At 47.8% G+C, this 6,987-nt stretch overlaps 1 protein-coding gene across 8 annotated transcripts in view; it reads left to right on the top strand.

Moving 5' to 3' along the window:
* The first annotated feature begins 5,164 nt into the window (after nucleotides 1-5,164).
* Nucleotides 5,165-6,987, top strand: part of Unc93a (unc-93 homolog A) — a 32,585-nt gene continuing 30,762 nt past the window's right edge. For 2 of the 8 annotated variants that reach the window (XM_031353131.1, XM_031353125.1), the window contains exon 1: nucleotides 5,212-5,391. The gene's annotated coding sequence lies outside the window, so the exon portion shown is untranslated. Of the gene's footprint in view, nucleotides 5,186-5,209; nucleotides 5,392-5,618; nucleotides 5,770-5,793; nucleotides 5,862-6,987 lie in introns of those variants that run through there. The other 6 variants (XM_031353128.1, XM_031353126.1, XM_031353130.1 and 3 more) reach the window with 6 other exon arrangements.

The following is a 6,987-nucleotide window of genomic DNA, read 5'->3' as shown; positions in this document are numbered from 1 at the left end:
TTTGTGTTTTCTCTTTAAGAGCTTCTAGCTCTTTACCTGTGTTCTCCTGTATTTCTTTGAGGGTGCTACTTATGTCCTTCTTAAGGTCCTGTATCATCATCATAAGTGATTTTGGATCTGAATCTTCCTTTTCTGGTGTGATGGTGTGTCCAGGACTTGCTATGGTGGGAGAATTGGGTTCTGATGATGACAAGTGACCTTGCTTTGTGTTGTTTATTTTCTTATGCTTGCCCCCCATCATCTGGTTAACTCTAGTGCTACCTGCCCTTGCTAAATCTGACTGGAGCCTGTCCTTCCTGTGATCCTAGTTGTGTCAGAACTCCTCAGAGTCAAGCTGCCTCTGTGATCCTGTGGTTCTGGGATCCTGGGCTTGTTAGATCACCTGGGAGTGGAGCTTCCTCTGGGTGTTGTGGGACTGGCTGCAGAGCTTGCGCCCAAGGTCTAATCTCTGATCCTGGGTGTTCTGGGATTGGCTGCAGATCTTGTGACCAAGGTCTCTGATCCTGGGTGTGTCAGTGCGCCTGGGAGTGGAGTTTCCTCTGGGTGTTGTGGGACTGGCTGCGGAGCTTGTGATATTTCTTGATCAAATAATTTTCTCTTTGCAGGAAACAGTAGTTATTGTGGAGACACATGATTGGTTATGGTATCTGAATAAGGGATTGTTGAGAATCCATCATTAACAGTGACACCATTGCACCTTTTCCAAGTCTCAAGAAACATTTCAGATTATGGGGAAGGAACATAAGTGTCAGATTCAGAGGTTCAGTCTATTATCATCAAGGTGGGCAGGAGCATGGGGCATCCAGGCAGGTGAGGGGCTGGAGGAGCTGAGAGTTCCACCTCTTGTTCCAAAGGCCAACAGGAGAAGACCCAGATTTTGTGTTTTATGGCTCTGAAAGATATTCGGCAAACGTGACTCCAGGAGCACAACTGGTGTCAGGTGATGGACAAGCATGGGCTTCTGATCAAAGTCTGTGAATTGAGTGTGTGGTCTGTGCACGTGCTGAAAGATGTTGTGGGCATACTGAGTGTGGTAGACTACTAAGTCTGGTGGGAGTACTGAGTGTCTAGGAGTACTGTGTGTGATAGAGTACTGAGTCTAGTGGGAGTACTGAGTGTGATGGGAGTACTGAGTGGGAAGAGAGTACTGAGTATGAGGAAGTACTGAGGAAGACAGAGTCTATTGACTATTACAGGCAGGCTTCTACATGCCACAGATTTGTGGACTGAGTTAATACTGTATTTTCAGAGTTTCCTGGCTCTCCCTTCCTCTGAGTGGTTAGTGACAATGGAGTAGACACATGGGCAGTCCCTCTGCAGCAGTGCACACAGTATGGCTCCTCAGGCAGGGGAAGCCATACTCAGGCCCCACCTGGAAGGAGCTTGACACGTTAGACTTTTCCCACCCTGCAGCCCCCATAGCTGGTACAAGGGCCTTGCTCTCTCAGATGTCCGGCCTGTCCTGTCCACAGGCACAGGTTTGGGGTCATGTGACACTCTGAACACCCTGCCTGGGGTGACTTTCCTCTGTGGCTGGATGTACGGCTCAGATTGACCCTGATCTACATCGCTCACTCACGTCCAGAGTTCGGGAACTTTTTGTTTAAGGGCAGCATTGGGGAGAGAGGAAGTAGACTTCATTTTATAGCTTTAGGGTGGTAGGGAGGAGAGCTGATCCTGGTCACACCTACCAGTGGCTTAAGTCTGAACTTCCCGTTTCATCAACAGGAAGGAGAAACACTCCTCCAGCACAGCACAGAACCATCGTCGGTGGAAACATGGCGGATTTGTTTCTCTGGGCAAAGTCCACGAGCAATGAAGCTGCAGTCTGGAGCTTCTCACTGAAGGTGACATTTTTGAAATGGCTTAGTCTTCTTTCTGAGGAGCCTAGGGAGGCCATTTCTCCAGAAGGAGCCCTGGAGGTCACACCCACCCTTAGAGCCTTCCTGTGAATGAAGCCTGGAGGTCATCCATGACCTCACTAGCCTTAGATCTTATTAGCTCTTATTGCTCGGCTGTTATTGAGAGATAAATCTGGCTAAACTGTACTTTGGACAGCAGGCATTTGTCACCCAGCACCAGAACGAAGTCCCTGTGTGTTCTGCCCCTCCAAGGACATCAAAGGTGGGCTCTAGGGTCTGGGGGGAGGTATATAGAGGGACTGGGGCTCCACAAAACACTACAACCTTGTAGTGGCTGAGGGAGACTGGAGAGCCATGGTGTAACTGAAGCAGAGGCTGTCTTAGGATACGTAGAGACAGATTTATGTGTCCCATGGGCAAGTGCTGCTTCCCAGCCAGGAAGTGCTGGACCTGACACCCAAATAGCAACAGTCTCCCTTCTTACTAAGACTTAGAAAGCTCACTGTAATTTCTCGGTCTCCTGTGACTGCGTGTGGGATATCACAGGCATAACCAACCTGTCAGGTGACTGATCTGTTAGGAAGAAGCCTGAATGGCAAAGGCCAGCCTTGGTAGTGGCCTGGCCTCGGCCCTCTGTGAGAAACAGAGGCTGCGGAGGGGCAAGTCAGAGCTGGGGACATCACAGGCCTGGCTCTAGACCTCCAAAAGTCTTTAGGCCATGAGAGGGCAGACAGACTGAGAGAGTAAGTTAAAGCTGGGGATGGCTCAGTCCACATGCTGACCTGGAATTGCTTTTCTCTGGGTCCTGCTACTTTCAGAGGTCAAACGGTTCTAATCTCAGCAGCCAACTCTGTATGTGACCCTGTCCCTAGTGAATCAGGGGCCACCTGTGATCTGAGGGTAGCAGAACACCTGGATGTTAAACCTCACCTGAGCAGCACAGGATGCAGTAGCATAGGCTGTGTAGGGTGTGTGAGGGTGGTGAGGCTGCTCTTGCAACACAAAAGGGGAAGAGAGGCCGAGACTGCATATCCATCACTGTTTGCTTGGAGTCTGGGTGCAGCAGAAGTTGGCAGAGCAGTAAGGGAAAGTGTAATCTTCATACATGTTCAAGGACATCATGTTTCTCTCTCAGCTGTGGCTCTTCTTGTCTCTCAATTGTCAGCAAAGGAGTGAATCTGGCACATGGAAAGGGGGGTGGGTGAAAGGTAAGAGAATGAGGCCAGGCTTTCTGGAACCACTGGTGGATGAACCAAACCCTGAGAGCTCAACCCCTTCCTCCTCTGCTCCGAGATATATGTGCAGGCACATGTAGACAGACACACAAAGACACACAGATATATATACACACATACACACATGCACACAGACACATAGAGACACAAACACAGGCACATACACATAGATGAATACACACAGAGATACACAGATATACACACACGGACACAGACACACAGATATATACACACAGACAAATAGACAAACACAGATACACAGACACACACACACAAACATACAGATACAGGCACAGACACATGCACATCTGCATGCACATAAACACACATACATAGATACACATATATTACACATATGCACACAGACACACACACACAAATACACACATACACATACAGGTGCACACACAGATGCATACACAAAGACTCACACACAAAGAACACAAATACACATACAGACACATACATACATACACATATAGGCATGCACACACACAGACTCACATACAGAGACACACACAGACACACACTACAGACAGGCAGACATGCACACAGTCACACAGACACACACACAGTCACACAAACACACACACACAAACATACTCACACACAGACACACACACAGTCACACAGACACACACACAAACACACTCACACACAGACACATACAAAGCTTAGGTATTATTCTTCACTAATAAGTCTGAAGAAACAGAGGGACTAGGTGAGCAAGCCCTCAGATCACCTCTTCTTTGATGGAGTCTTTAGCTTCTGCTAGTCAATCAACCCTAGGCCACTTTACTTGTACAAGGCTCTGTTGACTCTCCATACTTCCTGGTCTGGGCTGTCCTGCAGAACAAGTCTCTAGGGTTGTTTGGAACACTAGGAATAGAAGAATATTTCAAGAGAGGTTCACAGGCACTTTTAATCCATTCGCCTTCTGCCTGAACCCAGAGCATAGTTTTCTGTGCCTTTAATGTTGCCTCTACCTCACATTTCCCAGTGGACTGTGAGGATGGGTGTCTTCAATTCCCCAGAGACAGTTGGCCATGGTGAATAACACACAGGAGGTACTCAATAAAGAGAGGGGAAACGAGTTCAGAAGCTCAGCTCCTACAACCTAAAAGAAGTAAAGGTCAGGGAAAGTTGGAAACATTTGAAACAAGCTGTGCATAGGTGAGGGCTGCATAGAGAGAAATAGCCGGTGCATGGGGCTGGTGGCCTCACTGTGATCTGAGCCCTGTTCTCACTCTGTTTCCCAAAGCTGACTCACAACCTCCTCTTGGGAAGTACAATGGCTTAGTGGGCTACAGAGCCATTCTAGTCAATGCCAGCTCTAAGCTAAACCCTCTGGGGGTAAGATGAAAGTGCCGTCTGGCTTACTTGAAGTCACACGACTGAGTCCACAATGTTCTTACACAGCCCCAGGACTCCTGCCCAGTCCAGATACAGACTATCCAGGGTTGGCATGAGGAACGACCCCCTCTTCATCATAAAAGCACTGGAGACTTGGACTACTCGAAGCCAGGTAGATTTACTTATTTTTGGTTTCCCAGAAGTCATGACAAGAAGCAAAAATGTCTGGTAGACCAATTGGGTATAAACCCCTCTTATATAAACACATATCCTTGCTCCCATAAATGCCTCATTGGAAGAATTCTTCACGGAGGAACCATCTTTTGTTCATTTCCAACAAAGTCCTCACCTCCAAAGCCCTCATTCTCCTGGGGCTTGGAATCCCTTTTCCTTTTTCTGCTGGGTGGGCTGAGCCACACAGGAGATTGTAAAAGAGTTACAATGTAACACTAAAACAAACTAAAATGTACCCAGGGGAGCAGGTGCCCGCTGCTGGCTGGGGAAGACTGGGGTCTAGTACCTCCTACTTATTTGTGATTCTTTGATGATGCTGAAAATAGACCATAATGATTTAATTTTTACAGCTGTTTGAGAGCACCTGGGCTGTGCCCGTCTCATCTGGGGTCTCTGACATCACCTGTGGGGTGATGCACACCCTCTGCAGATGACATCCAGATATGAAGGCCAGCCCCTCCCACAGCCCCTGCAGTGAGCACAGAGTTCCTGCCCTCCCTTGTGAGTCACAATCCTGCCTGCTCTCAATGCACAGCATCAGCCTGACTTCTTCCTCCACTGAGTTCAGTGCCCAACACCAGCCTGACTTTTTCCTCAGCTGAGTGGGTGCTAGCCTCCCTGTGCTGTCTTGCCATCTCAGCCTTGGGAACCTGATAGGCAGTACAACGAAAAGGGACAGGCCAAATGGGATGGGCAGGTATGGACAGGTATGTGTTCGTTTGCCTTAGAGGAGGAAGTTGATGAGCTAGTCTTGCTGGCCACCCAAGCACAACCTCCAAACCACAGGTCCAGGCTGGGACAAGGGGTATGGCTTGGTTTTGTAGCAGACCACTTCCATATCTAAGGTACAAGAATTCAGGAGACGTTTGCTAACTGACAGATCTGTCTATCAGAGTTCCCTAGGCTCCAAGAGGGACCTCATGTTTCTCTCTAGATCATGGTAAATAGCCCAACCAAAAGGTGTTTCCCATCCACCTGCTCCAAGCGGATGATTCAGGCCCTTCGGGAAGGAGAGCAGGGCAGAGGAGGAGGCCCAGGCTGCACAAGCTGGTCCTCCCCATTTCAGCGTTTCTGTACCTGGGCTGGTGAGTTCTTTCCCGGCATCTGGGTAAATCCCTGGGCTGTGGTGTGGACAGATGCCTTCGAGAATCAAGGTGAACATAGATCATGAATGCAGGTGAGCCCTAAAAATGAGGCAACTCCTGTGACTTGGTCTGTGTTGGGTGGTTGGAAAGAGGCCAGACATGTGACCGAAGACATGACTGTGGCTAATTCCCCACAGACCAGTCAGAAGGGGACTGCTCACACTCAGGGGACTGTCTCAGTTTATTTTGCAAAGTTTTTCCTAAGAAAACTTACTTTTGAAGTATTGTTTCCTTAAGAACATTTTTCTTTGTAAAACTAGATGATCTTAGAGGATAGACTAGTGTACAGGTACATCAAACATAGAAAGGCTTGTGCCTTTTCCTATGTAAGTTCAGTTCCTCAGAGGAGAGCTTGATGAGTCTGACCTTAGAGCCACTGTATGTGCACACAGTATGTGCACACAGTATGTGGACACAGACATGTGGACCTATATACAGTGAATATGCAATGCAATGTGCTTTGCAGATGCATATATTTGTAATATATCCACGTGTACACATGGAAATTAACTTTTCCTATATTTTTCAAACCAGAGACTTTTTTCTTGTTAATTTTATGCGTATGGGTGTTATACCCATATGTATGTCTGGGTGTCATGTACACATCCAGAAGCCTTGAATCCAGAAGTGTGTATTGGATTCCCTGGAACTGGAGTTACAGACCGTCATGAGCCACAATATGGTTGCTGGGAATCAAACATGGATCCTCTGGAAGAGCAGCAAATGGTCTTAACCACTGAGCATCTCACCAGCTCTAGATACTGTTTTAGTAGGAGCCTTTATAACTGGCCTTAACATCATTGGGTAGTTCCCCTGCCTGTCTCTGGAGTCTGCCCCCAAATCTTCCCCATGACTGGTTCCATAGCTCTGATCATGGCCAGCCAAGTGGCACCTTACAGACAGGCTTTGCTAATTACTCATAAAAAACAAGTGTTGGCCGAGCAGTGGTGGTACATGCCTTTAAACCCAGCACTTGGGAAGCAGAGGCAGGCAGATTTCTGAGTTCGAGGTCAGCCTGGTCTACAGAGTGAGTTCCAGGACAGCCAGGGATACACAGAGAAACCCTGTCTCAAAAAAAAAAAAAAAAAAGGAAAAAAAAATCAAGTGTTGCCCAACAATGATTTCCCAATGCACCTTGGCAAAAACACAACAGTTCTG

This window comes from Mastomys coucha, unplaced genomic scaffold (assembly GCF_008632895.1).
Source record: "Mastomys coucha isolate ucsf_1 unplaced genomic scaffold, UCSF_Mcou_1 pScaffold5, whole genome shotgun sequence".
NCBI classification, from domain to species: Eukaryota; Metazoa; Chordata; class Mammalia; order Rodentia; family Muridae; genus Mastomys; species Mastomys coucha.
The sequence above is the reverse complement of the archived record's forward strand: the minus strand, read 5'-3'. Positions and strand labels throughout refer to the sequence as shown.